Source organism: Terrapene carolina, unplaced genomic scaffold (assembly GCF_002925995.2).
Source record: "Terrapene carolina triunguis isolate 2854851 unplaced genomic scaffold, T_m_triunguis-2.0 Scaffold228, whole genome shotgun sequence".
In the NCBI taxonomy this organism is placed as follows: domain Eukaryota; kingdom Metazoa; phylum Chordata; order Testudines; family Emydidae; genus Terrapene; species Terrapene triunguis.
Window position 1 is genome coordinate 4,336,041 of NW_020664579.1, and position 14,862 is coordinate 4,350,902.

Consider the following 14,862-nt stretch of genomic DNA (forward strand, 5'->3'; position numbering starts at 1 on the left):
GGGGGAGGAGCGGGAATGTGGCACACTCAGGGGAAGAGGCAGGTCCTGGGTGGGGATTTGGGGAAGGAGTTGGAATGGGGCAGGGAGGGGGTGGAGTTGGGGCAGGGACTTTGGGGAAGGGGTGGAGTGGGGGCGGGGCCAGGGGTAGAGCAGGGGTCGAGCACCCAGGGGAAAGTGGGGAAGTCGATGCCTATGCCCTAAGGTGATGGAAGAATTCTTCTGCCAACCTAGCTACCACCTTGTGACGTTATTGACATAAACTGGGACCATATAGATCATTGTTGCAACCAAGGTCCTGTAGTGGCACCCAAATCTTGTATAAAGGGGGTCAAATGGGGTGTCCTAGACAAGGTTATGGTTTACTGGTTATGATTATGCTGTCTATATGTGTGTATCAGTTTTGTAGTTGAAGTTATGAATATTGGTTCTATATTGTCTGTATGGCAAACTTATGCTATGCTTCTGGGTGACATCCCAGACAAACTGGGATTAGCTCTGCCTAGCCTGCTTGATGGCCCATTAAGGACCATCAGCTATACAATGGACCCATTGAGAGAAGGCAAATATGCCTTCAGACTCACCAAAGTATGCAGGAATTGGCCCATGTGACTCCAGACTCCATTTTGCTGTAATTTTCCACAGTAAGAACAAAGAGGTGTTCTTACACCTGGAAAAGACTATATAAGGCTGATGCCTCATCTCCATTTGGTCTTCAATCCTGCTTCTTACCTCTGGAGGGACTTTGCTACAAGCTGAAGCTCTGAACAAAGGACTGAATGACCCATCCCAGTGTGGGATGTATTCCAGGGACTTAATTTGAACCTGCAGTTTATTCTATCACTGCTACAAGCCTGAACCAAGAACTTTGCCATTACTGTATGTAATTGATTCCATTTAACCAATTCTAACTCTCATCTCTATCTTTTTTCTTTTATCAATAAACCTTTAGATGTTAGATTCTAAAGGATTGGCAACAGTGTGATTTGTGGGTAAGATCTGATTTGTATATTGACCTGGGTCTGGGGCTTGGTCCTTTGGGATCGAGATAACCTTTTTTCTTTTATTGGGGTATTGGTTTTCATAACCATTTGTCCCCATAACGAGTGGCACTGGTGGTGATACTGGGAAACTGGAGTGTCTAAAGGAAATTGCTTGTGAGACTTGTGGTTAGCCAGTGGGGTGAGACCGAAGTCCTCTTAGTCTGGCTGGTTTGGTTTGCCTTAGAGGTGGAAAAACCCCAGACTTGGGCTGTAACTGCCCTGTTTAAGCAATTTGTCCTGAGTTGGCACTCTCAGTTGGGTCCCGCCAGAACCGCATCGTCACACACCTCTAGGGAGAACCTCTCACCAACTTCTGAGAGAGGTTCACAAGCTACACAAAAGCTCTTCTCCAGGTCTGGGAGAGGTACTCAGAGTGTCACAGCTAAATACAAGGTGGAACAGATAGTTTATCATAAGCAGTTAGCACATATTCTAAGGGACCATTCAAGGTGAAGTGGTCCGTTAACACGCCTGCAGTCATAGGCCAGAAAGGGGGGTTAGTGGGTTACTTTTTGTAGGATAACAATTAGGTCACCTGATGATCAAACTTGCTTCACCCAGAGTTTCCTTCATCTGACTTTGTCTAAACTGTTCTTAAAATCCTTCACAAGCTCCCTAGGCAACTTGTTCCAGTGCTTAACCACCCTGACAGTTGGGTCTACACTACACACTTACTTTGGTATAATTATGTCACTCATAGGTGTGAAAAATCCACACCCCTGAGCAATGCAGTTATGCCCACTTTAACCTCCTGTGTAGACCGTGCTATGTCAGCAGGAGCAGGAGCGCCGGAACCTCGGTAGAAGTGTGGGGGGCATGAGGACCCACCCCTCTCTGTGGCCCTGCCCCCTGCTCCTCATCTTCCCCCCAATGCCCCACCCCCTCGCCAGGCCTGAAGCTGGAGCCAGGTAATGGTAAGAGCCGCCCAGAGAACCCAGTAAGGTGACCAGATGTCCCATTTTATAGGGACAGTCCCGATGTTTGCGTCTTTTTCTTATATAGGCTCCTATTACCCCCTACCCCAGTCCCGATTTTTCACATTTGCTGACTGGTCACCTTAGAACCCGGTGAAATTCACTCCTATGCAAAGGACCTGCACAAGGCCTATGTGCCTCTTAAGTCCAAATTTCAGGGGTAAGAGGAAGTATGGGCCAGTGGCTTGAGCACTGGCCTGGGTTCAAGTCCCTGCTCTACTACAGATTCCCTTGAAGAAGTCACCCCGTCTTTCTGTGCCTTGGTTCCCCATTTGCACGATGGAGATGAGAGCACTGTCCTACTACCTCACAAGGGTGTTGTGAGAATAAATCCATTAAAGATTGTGAGATGCTATGGTAATGGGATAAGAACATCTGTACAGGAGTGACTTTCATATGGAATAGCAATGGGTCTATTTCAATGCGTTCATGTAACACTGGCTTCTAGATAAGGTTGAGTTTGAACTTCCGGGGTGCCACCACTGTTCCAGTTGTTCATAGCTCTTCCAATCAAATCCCTTTTGGGGTGAAATTCTCCGTGCTTTGTCTCAGCCCCAAGTTGAATTGCTCTGGGAAGTTTGAGCAAACTCAGTTCAGTTATTGTTGAGTTATTCCAGTGTGTGGGTGATGGAAAATCCTCTAGAGTATGTTCTGATTAGGGATTTTAACCCAAGAATGGCCGAACCTAATAAGTTTGGGTAAAATTGTGACTTGGACTGCACACCCATCCATAGGTGCCGACTTCCCCGCTTTCCTGTGGGTGCTCGACACCCCCCCTCTGCCCCCGGCCCTGCTCCCACTCCACACCTTCCATGAGGCCCCGCCCCCTCCCTGCCCCCATTCCAACCCCTTTCCCAAAGTCCCTGCCACAACTCCACCCTCTCCCTGCCCCTATTCCAACTCCTTCCCCAAATCCCCACTCCGGCCCTGTCTCTTCCCCGCCTCCTTCCCTGAGCGTGCCACATTCCGCTCCTCCCCCTCCCTACTGGAGCCTGCTAACGCTATCAAACAGCTGTTTGGCGGCGGCCGGGCAGGACACTCTGGGAGGTAGGCAGAGAAGCAGGGACGCGGCACGCTCAGGGGCGGAGGAGGAGGTGGGGCAGGAGGTATGGGGAGCTTGGCTGCCAGTGGGTGCAGAGCACTCACTAATTTTTCCCTGTGGGTGCTCCATGCACCCATCCAGGGGCATGAGAGGAAGTAAGACTCCCTCATACTGCTGAGTGAGCTCCCTGGATCTTGGATCTGGCAAGTGGCATGTGGGTGACTCATACCCATGACTCCTCCCCCAGAGCAAGTGGCCAGGCAGTAGGTGGAGCCAAGGCTCCCCTTCTCTGGTGTACCGCCTAGTGTGGCTTATTAGCAGCACTGCGCACTCCGAGCAAGCAGGAAGCAGGGAAGGAGAGGTGCCTGTGTCACCTCAATCTTCCCAGGCATTGGAGTGCAACGGCCACATACAGGCCACTGTGGACCCCACAAGGAGTTGCAGGATCAAAGCGTGGGAAGTGCTTTGAGATCCTGGCATGTGAAGTGTGAAACATTGTTGCAGTCACCCAGAAAATATGGCAGAGCCCCAGTAGGGGAAGCAAATCTGTAGCTAATGCAGAGAGTAGCTGTCACACAGCTAGCGAAGGGAATATATATCTATATCATCTGCCTGTGTCACCTCCCAATAGCTGAGTGCCTGTACGATACAGCCGAGGCGTCTGTGGAACTGGAATCACTGACAGAGGCCGTAAGGGCTCTGCCATCCCTGGAGATGTGGGACGGTGGGAGGTTCTAGCAGGGGTCCTACAAAGCAAAGACACTCGCTGGTAACTATAATTCCCTGGGAACAAATCAGGTGAGGGAGATGTGCGATTTCATTCATTCTAAATACAGGGCATCCAGTGGAGAGCTGTAAAGGCATATGAAGCTGGTGTGTCACCTCTCAAATACTCGGAAACCTCAGGGCCTGCCCACGTCTCCACTGGAGTCTGGGGGACTTTTGCTGTTGGGAGCAGGATGAAGCCCTTAGAGAGCTTTGTGAGTTGGATTCAGGATTGCTACAAAGGCCCCCAGCAGAGCCAATTTAGAGATGAACCTAAAGAGGTTCCCTCCCAATGCCAGCGGAGGCAGACTAGGCACAGTTCTCCACTGCCCCCCATCCTTGTGCTGTCACTGACCCCTGCACCAAACGAATGCAAAGTGGGTGGCTGGGTTGCTTTCCATACCCACTTGGCACTGCAGTGACTGCAGGAGGGGAAGGCAGCGGAGAACCAGGATTCACTGCATGAGTCTCGGGAGCAATGTACTTAGTTCCCAGGGACAGCATGGCCTATGTGGCAATAGTGAGTAGGAGGGGGTGGTGTGAACTGTACTCATTTCTTTACCTTACAGGCTGGCTAGCTGCCTGGTGCTTGAAAAGGCTGAATCTGGGGATCTGTGAATGTTCTGGTTGGGAGTAGAAACTGGTGGTAGCCAAGTATTTCTTGGATGCAACCTTGTGTAGTTACAAAGAATGTACAAAGTCCTGTGTCTCTGACCACAGAAGGAACCAACTTACCAGCCCCACTAAACCCATTTAGTCAACACCAGACTTGAAAGCTCTCTCTAGTTTTTTCCAGAGTCACGCAGGGTGTGTCTACACTGCACTAAAACTCCCCTGGCTGGTCTGTGTCAACTGACACGGGCTCCCAGGGATCAGACTGTGGGGCTATAAAACTGCAGTGTAGATGTGCGGGCTCCCTCGCGGGGTCCTAGAGCCTGGGCTCCAGCCTGACCCCGGATGTCCACACTGCGGTTGGATAGCCCTGCAGCCTGAGCCCTGGAAGCCCTCATCAGCTGACGTGGGCCAGCCACTGCAGCGTAGACACAGGGCGGGTCAACACTGCAAATGCTGCATCCGCACAGCTGCACCAATGCAACTGCACCAATATAGCGCTCTGATGAAGATGCTCTAAGCCGACGGGAGAGAACACTCCCATTGGCTTAGGCAGTAGCTATATCGGCAGGAGAAGCTCTCCCTCTCTCTACATGAGGAGTTAAGGTCGGTATAACTGCGTTGCTCAGGGGTGTGGATTTTTCCCACCTCTGAGCGACGTAGTTATACCAAAGTAAGTGTGTAGTGTAGACCCGGCCAAGCTCTTTATGGTAACAGGCTCCTGCTTGGCTTTTTCTTACCTCTTTTCCACTGCCTCTCTCTGTTCTCGTCTGTCACCTCAGTATGTGGGTTTGCTCACGCTCCCACACCCAAAACATGACAGTACTCAGCCCAAAAGCTCCTGGGCCAGTTCACACACACACACACACCTTTTGTTTTAGGTGGGGCTTATGTTTGCAGGAATGTTAACTGAAGGGCGAGTTCTCACCTCTGAAATCTAATCTAACCCAGCCCATAAAAACACTCCCTCACCTCAGCTTCATTCATCATCCAGAGGAGGCCTGAAAATGGTGACACTCAGTAACCCATCCCCTATAGAAATAACTTTACAACTGCCCAGATGTCTTCACATCACCAACCCAAGATGGTGGCGCCCAGGTGGTGTGCAGCATCACTGTGGCCCCACTGTGGGGAGCAGGATGCGGGCAGCAGGGGGTCCGGGGAGGCCGTGGTGGGAGCAGGCAGCTGCAGAAGCTGTGGCTGGTGGTGCAGGAGTTCGTGCAGGCGGCTGGGAGCCACCCTCCTCCTCCCCTGGGGGGCCGGGAGCCCAGCCCACAGGGGGCCGGGGCAGGAAGAGCCACTGCCAGCTGAGGAAGGAAAAGTGCAGGCTCAAGTGGAGCTGCCACTGCTGCCTGCACCACTAGGAGCTGGGCAAGGCAGGGGCTAGCTGGAGTGAGTAGCCAGAGGGCCCAGATAGGGGCCCAGGGAGATGCCCCTGCTCTGCTGCAGTTCTGGCCTCATCACCCCCTGGAGACCAGCACTGGCAGCTCCCCCAGGAGACAGCTAAGTGACTCTTCCAGCAGGGACCCGGCGCCTCTGCCGCGGCCTCTGTACAGAAACAGGCCTTGCTGGTGGCCAACGTGGAGAAGGGGATCCGGCAGCTGGAGCGGTGTCTGGGGCTCAGCAAGCGCAGGAAGAGGAGGGCATCTCCTCCGTGCTGCAGAGCTTCACCCAGAATGGGCTGGGCTGGAAGCCCTGGGGCCTGAGACCATCCCTCTCCAGCCTCTATGAGGAGAGCAGCAAGGAGGATCTGGATCCAAAGAGGAAAGGATGCAGATGAGGGGCACCTAGAGCTGAATGAGGGGAAGAAGATGATAAGGAAGATATCGATATGGAGTCACTAGATGAGGAGGAGGAGGGGGAGCTAGATGGGGAGGAGGAAGATGAGGAGGGGGAGTTAGGGATGAGGAGGTGAGGATAGAAGACACTTTAGAAACCTCAGAGGAGGCAGATGTAGAAAGGAACTGGGAGCATGAGAGGAAAGGAAGCAGAAATCGTTCCATGTCCCCAGAGGTTGGTGGCACATATAAACCCAACAAAGCCAAGACCTCCAAGGAGGAGACGAGCTTTGCCATAGGGCTCCAGAGTATGTTCCCCCTCCAGTGAGAACAGCTGATGAGACAGTGGATGAAAAGAAGAAGGAAGAACTGGGAAGACTGAAGAAAACAGTGAAAGGTCTAATTAGCAGGTTGAGTGAACCAAATTTGACCTCCATAAGTGGACCGTTGGAAGAGATATACATGACTAACAGTAGCAAGGACAGGAATAAATGCTAACAGATGTTCTTACGAAGGCTTGTGTTACTGCAGTCATGATGCCTGCTAGCTAGATGGATGATGGCGCGTGTCATTTGGGACAGCATTCTTCATCATCCCGTGGGAACTGAGGCTGGTGCTCACTTTTTGGAAGCGGTGGTAAGGAAATTTGATGAATTCTATCAAAGTGATGCTGAAAGGAAAGAGCAGGATAACCTGTTTGCCTTGATTGGCCGTCTGTATAAGTTTCACGTAGTGCGTTTGCTGCTGATCTCTAATATTCTGAAGACGCTCGTTAGCAGTTTTACAGAACAGGGTTTTGAACTGATTCTGCTCCTCCTAGAAAACGTGAGTTTTTCCTTGAGAAAAGATAATGCGTTGGCCCTGAAGGAGCTGGCCCAGAACAAAGCACATGCTGTGGGGAAGAAATTTCAGGACCAGTCTAGGGTTCACTTTATACTACTATGCTGGCACTAAAAAACAATGATATGCAGAAAATCCCAGGTTACGACTTTGAGCCAGTTGAGAAGCTGGACAAGCTGCAGAGAACACGGATCCACCATAGTGTCATTGGAATCTCCCCTCAATGCTGACTGGGTTGGCCGTTAGTGGATCGTAGGGTCATCCTAGGAGTACCAATGACTGGTAGTACCAACAGCAAGACTCAGCACAAACTGCCTGTAGGAAAGATGAGTTCAAAGATCCTGGAGCTTGCTCGTAAGCAGAGAATGAACACGGACATGAGGAGAAATATTTTTTGTGTCTTCATGAGTAGTGAGGACTTGTTGGATGCATTTGAAAAACTTTTGAAGCTTGGACTTAAAGATCAGCAAGAGAGAGAGACGGTTCATGTTCTCATAGACTGCTGCCTACAGGAGAAGACATATAACCTCTTTTATGCATATTAGGCTAACAAGTCTTGTGAATATGATAGAAGATTTCAGATGACATTCCAGTTCAATATGTGGGACAACATCCAAGATTTGGGAAACCTGTTGGCTACCAATTTCTTTAACCTGGATTCTCTCTTGGCCCACTTGCTAAAGACAAAATCACTCTCCCGATCGGTCTTCAAGGTCCTGGGTGCTAATGCACCGAGCCCAATTGTAGTTGAATTCAGTGAACTAGATAAATCCAAAGTCTGCTTCTTGCAGCTAGTGTTGTATATGCTATTAATAAAAACAGACTTGGAAGAGCTTACTATCATTTTTGGAAGGTTAACTGGCAACCCAAAATTAGGAATGTAGTGTGAAGGTTTGAAGCTTTTCCTTTCCCACTTTTTCCTGAAGAATGTAAAGCATACAAAAGCACTGAACAAGCCAGTTTACTAAAAGAAGAATTGAACTAGTGAGCAGGACTTTGCAAGACAAAGAATACAGATTAAAACTAGAGTTTTAGTCTTCAAATAAACTTGAATGGAAAATAAGGACTTTAGGAACGCACAAAAGCTGATCTTGACAATATTTTTCACAGACCAAAGACCTGAGATGCTGACCAGGACTGTAATGCTGCAAAGGATCCCATGTTTTGAGATTATGTAGCATTGTATACACCCAAAACATGGTTACAAGTTTGGGAGAAAATAGAAACACAGAAAAATAGAACATGGAAGAAGAAAAAAAGTACAGATCTTTCTACATTCGTGTTCATTGTTTTAAAAAGTATTGTCTTCCCCATCGACCTTCACTCTGTATACCTCATGTTGCCAGTTATCATCAGGGGAGATAGTTGAGTTTCCTTTAAAGTTTAGTTAATTCCACTTATCAGTCAGCAAGCGGTAGATTTCAGCAACCCCAAGCTTCTCGTCGTCCTAATTCCTGCAAGCTCCTGGGTTAAGACTGAGGCTGATACTCAGAGCTGTTCACTTTTTTACAGGTATTATTTTAAACAAAACACAATTGTGTTTCTCTGCTGTACTCTGACCTATAATAGTCTACGATTTTAACTGGAAAGCTTTTTAATAGCATGAGCGTATTGTTAGTTGTAAAACAGGCCACTAGATGGCGCAGTCACTGGTAAGGTTTGTAACTACTCCCCAGTTTTAAATACAATTCAACTGATTGACTTAGAAAAAAAGCCCAACCCAAATCATTTTATTCCCGCCCCAATTTTCTTTGAGGCTTGTCTTTGCCGTTTCCTTTTATCTGCAAGAGAAGGGCCCCTTTCAGACAGCCCCTGAGGAATGCCTATTGTTTCTGTGGAATTTGCTGGCTGAGCCAGCTACTGCCCATTCTGTTCAAATGGGGGTGGGGGGGAGAAGGGCTCATTGCTGTCACAACTTTCTCAGCCTCAGCTAGGGTGACCAGATGTCCCGATTTTATAAGGACAGTCCCGATTTTGGGGTCTTTTTCTTATATAGGCTCCTATTACCCCCCATCCCCTGTCCCGATTTTTCACATTTGCTGTCTGGTCACCCTAGCCTCAGCATCCACAGTTACAGTCTCAGCTTTGGGGGGCAGCCAGGCTGCAATCGTATCCCCCTGATATTGTCTTAGAAGGTCTGTCAGATAACTCAGGGTTTAGTCCTGGGACCCAACTGTGTCCTGTACACCACTTCGTTTAGTCGAGTCACTGCTGAGTAGCGTCCCTCCCAAGGTATACACAACTTAGGGCTCCTTCCCTCCTAGGACTGTGGAACCAGACCAGGTCCCCGCTTTTAAACATTTCCTGTCCTGACTGTATGTCATAGAGCAGGGGTGGCCAAACTGCAGCTCGTGAGCTGCATGTAGCTCTTTTACAGAGAAAGTGCGGCTTGCAGAGCTCCCCCACCTTGACCACTTACCAGACTTGTGGGGGGAGCTCTGGGTTTCTGCCCTGCCGCAGGAGGGTGGGACTGAGGGTGTCTGCCAGAGACAACTGGTGCCTGCTGGGGGGGGGGGGGGCGGCCCACAAATTTAAAGGTCCCCCCCCCCCCAACAGCTTGAGTCCCGCCCCCTCAGGCACACCTCCTTTACCCTCAGCAGCCCCTTCCTGCAGCTCCCAGGTGTTAATGTAACACTGACAGACAGTGGGTGGGATCAAACCTGGGAGCTCTGGAGCTTAGTGCATGAGACGCTACCATGGCTGCTAGCTAAGGCTGTAGAGCAGACTCATTTAACTCTCTCTAAGTGGTGTCAGTGCCACAGCTCCCAGCTGTTTGCCACTGCCTCTCCCCACAGCCGCAGCTCCCAGCTTGCCGGCTCCAGCAGCTGCCATGCAGGGAGGGGGCCCTGCAGCACCATGTGACTGAGTGGGGCCAGCAAACCCTGGCAAAAATCGGGGTGGGGGTATATGACCCCATGTGCCCCCCCCCATGTTGCCTCCGGATTCTGCCCAGAGGGGAGAGGGGTCTCGGAGCTTCAGCCCCACGAGGGGGGCCTGCAGGTGCTTGGGGCTCCAATAGAAGCAGAGCTGAATCCCCGGCAGGCACGCCCCGACTCTCGAATGTCAGAAGATTGTCGTATGCAGCTTGGAGGGTCAGTACTCTTGGCTACCCTTGAGTCTCTACATGGTATCGGAGGCTATCCTCACATTTTCCCTAGCAAAACGCTGAACTTTTCCCACTTTTCATGGAAGGGTTTCTCCATAGTCCAAGTCCCTCTTCAAGAACTCCATACGAGAGGCTTGCTGGGGTCCTTAGCTAGAGCCCGAACATGAGGAGTAGGGGGTATATTTTGTACTCGGATAGATACCTCTTTTTGGAATGACTCACAATTCTTTGGGTTCAGTTTCAAAGTGGCCACCTTCAGTTTACCACTGACCATTTGTACATTTTTTTAGTTCCTGCTCAACTAGTTTAGCAAATGCACCAGGATATCATCTAGGCGTAACAGCCAGGCTGAGAGGGGCACTGCATATCAGGCCCTCTCCATTCGTCTCTCAAACGTGGCTGGTGCATTGCACAAGCCAGAAGACAGCTCTTAAACTGCCCCAAGCCCGGTCCTCTTGTGAAAGCAGGTTTTTCACGTCCACTTGCCAATACCCACTTTTAAGATCCAGTGTGGAAAACCAGATTAAACCTACTACAGCATCCAGGGTATCATCTATTTGTGGTAATGGACAATAATCATTGAGGTGCCTTCATTTAATGTTCTATAGTTCCCACAGAACCTGAAGCTGCCGTCCCTTCTCTTGGCCAGAGCTCTGGGTGAGAATCAAGGGCTGGTTGAAGGCTGAGTTACGCCTTCCTGATACATTTCCTCAATGGCCGATAGTGCCTCTTCCCTGTTTGCTACTGGCAACTGGTCAGGTTGGCTTGCCCCAGGATCAGCCGACTGCTGGACCAGTGCAGTACAGCCTATGACTCTGTTAGATCAGGAAAACAACTCCTGATTGCTAACCAGAAAGTGTCTCAGGCTGGTCTGCTGTTCCCCATTTAAGAGTACAGCATTGCACCAGAAGACCAATAGAAACTCTGGGAGCTCATCTTCCTCCCGCTCAATCTTTCCTCTTGTAGTTTTCTGCTAGACTGATATTTAACTGATCCGCTAATTCGCATTTTGCAACAGCAGCCCTCCCCCCCACACACACTTTTTTTTTACTATTCTCTGCTTGTCAGAAAGGTTCTGCAGATGAACAGCGATCAGTTCTCCTTTCAGATCCACAAGAGCGCTAGCAACTAAGGTTCCCCTGAGTGCCTGAGTCTCGGACTAGTTTCAACCACTCCCGAGCTGTCCCTTGCTGGAAAGCTACCACAACATAATGGTTATAATGGTTTCTACCTGCAGGGGCAGGACAATTTCCTCACTGCAAACCAATTGCCTACAAACCATTCATCTTGCTTGGGCCATGTCTTTAAAGGGAATTTCCACAGACTGATTTTGTCAGACATTTTTCCTGACATTGATTGCACAGTTATTGGCCCTCATGAAATCCAAGCCAATTATTAGTTCATCCACTGTTTCAGCCACCCAGATGTCTTGCTCACATTTCAGAGGTGCAATCTTGAAACTCAGTTGTTCCAGTCTTTGGACAGACGCCCTTCCCCTAGTCACTATTTTCATTTGAGTCAATGAGGTGGCTCAGTTTTGGATTCACTATTCCTTAGCCTTTTTAGCATGTCCAGTCTAATAACTGTCATGTTTGAGCCCATGTCACCCAACGCAGATCCTGATACACACTCAATAGCCAGACTCCCAGTACGGTTGTGTAATCACCCAGATCTAAACAAAACTGTGGGACTGACACTTGTACATCCAATTTTTTTCCTGCTCAGCTTGGGGTTCCCCCGCCCCATTTTCTGAACTGGGAGAGACGCTTTCGCTAGGTGCTTGCAACAGTATCTCTTGGCCTGCCTTAAATTTATAACAATCATCCAATTTTTTCATAGTACCAGCAGAAAAGGAACTGGGGGTTATAGTGCATCACACATCAACAATGTAACACTGTTGCAAAAAGACCCCAAACATCCTTTTAAGATGTGTTAGCAGGATTGTTGTAAGCAAAACACAAAACATAATTCTTCCACTCTACTCATCGCTGATAAGGCCTCAACTTTGAGTATGGTGTCCAGTTCTGGGTGCTACACTTCTGGAAAGATGTGGACAAATTGGAGACAATCCAGAGAAGAGCAACGAACATGATTAAAGGTCTAGAAAACATGACCTATGAGGGAGGATTGAAAAAACTGGGTTTGTTTAGTGTGGAGAACAGAAGGCTGAGGGGTAACTTGACAACAGTCTTCAAGTATGTAAAAGGTTGTTATAAAAAGGAGGGAGATAAATTGTTCTCCTTATTCGCTGAGAACATCACAAGAAGTAATGGGCTTAAATTGCAATAAGGGAGATTTAGATTAGACATTAGGAAAAACTTGCTAACTGTAAAGGCCGTTAAGCACTGGAACAAATTCCGTAGGGAGGTTGTGGAATTTCCATCACTGGAGGTTTTAGGAATAGGTTAGACAAACACCTGTCAGGGATGGTCTAGATAATAAGTTCTGCCTCAGTGCAGTGGACTGGACTAGATGAGCTATCGAGGTCCCTTCCAGTCCTATATTGCTATGATTGAATTGAACTTTTTCCTTTAATTTTTGCATTATTGCCAATTTCCCTTGTTGTACAAACCACATTTATCATTGGTGCCAATCGTTCAGTACAGTCACGGACCAGATTAGAATCCATTCTTTCATCACACATATTGGACATGGAGCTGTACTTACAGGACTCATAGTGATCAGCTTCCACCTTCCTCACTCGCAGCTCCTTCCTCTTCTGGTGCACTGCTGCAAGAAAGGATTCAAGTTCTACACCTACAGCAATGGGAGGAGTTCTCCTGTCAGTGTAGGTAACCTGCCCCGTTGCTGTTGGTTGTGTCTTCACTTAAGCGCTACAGCAGGGCAGCTGTGCCACTGTAGTGTTTTAAGTGTAGACATACCCTTAGCTGGTTATAATTTTGAACTGAGACAAAGGGAGTTTTTCTCTCAATGCTTTTATATTATTTGAGTTGGGACAGCCCGACCTCTTCCCTCTGGGCCCCTAGAAAACTGTTGTAAGTGTCCCATCTTACCCAAGTCCTCTGGCTCTCTCTCAATTCCTTATCCAGATGGCTGCTTTCCACCGTGGGCAGTGACCCTTTGATTTCCTTCTGTAGCTGAGGTTTTAGCTTCATAAGTCCTTGCTGCATCTCGCTGCAGTTGGCAAGTTCCAGATTGGCTAAAATGTGTTTGATCTGCATTATTTGGTGGAAAAACCTCTGGTGTATGGCAGTCCGATTGCTGGTCACCTCATCAGTCCATTTTACCCTTCCAGTCTAGCTGTGCTGCAGTGGGGTTTCCCAGTCTTTCCGGGCACTTTGTAGTTGCTGCTCCAACAGGGATCACATCTCAGCCTGGACGTCCCTGAGGCCTTTCCGGGAAACCTCCAGCTCTTGTTCTAGGTTTGGCTTAAATCCTTTTGCAAAGTCTCCAGCTCCTGCTTTAAAGCCTGCTGGCTACTTTGGGTTTCTTCGGGCACCTCCACTGTTTGTTCCATCTTGGTCCACCAGGAATCCTCACTCACATGCCCTCTCCTTGGAAACTAAATCCCACAGCAAGCACCAATGATGCCCCTATTTGACCTAAGTGGCTAGTCAGCGTTTGGGGCTGTGTGGGTGTCCCAGTTGGGGGTAGAAATTGGTCGGAGCCAGGTATTTCTTTCATACGGTCTTGTTTCCTTTGCAAAGTCCTGTGTCTCTGAATGCAGAAGGAACCAAGAACAAAAAGGAACAGCCACTCAAATCCTTTTAGCCAACAACAGATCCAAAAGCTCTCTAGGTTTTTCTTCCAGGCTCAGCCACACTGTGGTTACAGGCCCCTGCTTGGCTTTGCTTGCTTTTCTTCGGGCAGGTCTACACTTAAAACCTGGGGCGCCGGAACACTTTTTATAGTGGGGGAGCTACAGCCCCCCTTATTCCTGTCCGCTTCCCTGTTGTCCCCTAGAGCTGGGGCAGAAGCAGGGCCGTGGGTCCGGGGGGCGGGGGGGATGTGGATAGAGGTAAGGAGGCTGAGGCTGGGGCCACAGCTGGGGCAGAGCCCTGGGTGCAAGGCCAGAAGTGGAGCCCTGGGCGCGGGGCAGGCAGCCGGGACCCCGGGTGCGGGGCCCCATGTAAAACCTGGGGGTGCTGCAGCCCCCCGCACCCCGCACCTCTGGCTCCCACGCCTATGCTTAAAACCCTGCACCGATGCAGCTGTGCTGCTGTAGCACTTCAGTGAAGACGCTACTATGCCAGTGGGAGAGCTTCTCCCGTCGGTGTAGGTAATCCACCTCCACGAGAGGCAGTAGCTAAGTTGATGGGAGAAGCTGTCCCGTTGACCTAGCACTGTCTACACTGGAGGTTAGATCGGTGTAACCGTGTGGCTCAGGAAGGAGGATTTTTCCCACCCCTGAATGACGTAGTTAGATCAATGTACGTTTATAGTGTAGACCTGGCCTTCCTCTCTCTCTCTCTCTGTTCTTTCAATGACCTTAATATCTGTGTGTTCTCTCACAGTCCCACCCAAAACAAAACAAGCTTTGGAGATATCCTATCTCCTAGAACTGGAAGGGACCTTGAAATGTCATCAAGTCCAGTCCCCTGCCTTCACTAGCAGGACCAAGTACTGATTTTGCCCCAGATCCCTAAGTGGCCCCCTCAAGGATTGAACTCACAACCCTGGGTTTAGCAGGCCAATACTCAAACCACTGAGCTATCCCTCTTTAACCCAACCGAGCACAGCTTTC

The 14,862-nt window shown here is 49.4% G+C and overlaps 1 pseudogene; it reads left to right on the plus strand.

Moving 5' to 3' along the window:
* Positions 1–4,323: 4,323 nt before the first annotated feature.
* Positions 4,324–8,086, plus strand: LOC112124881 (annotated as a pseudogene).
* The last annotated feature ends 6,776 nt before the right edge of the window (positions 8,087–14,862 follow it).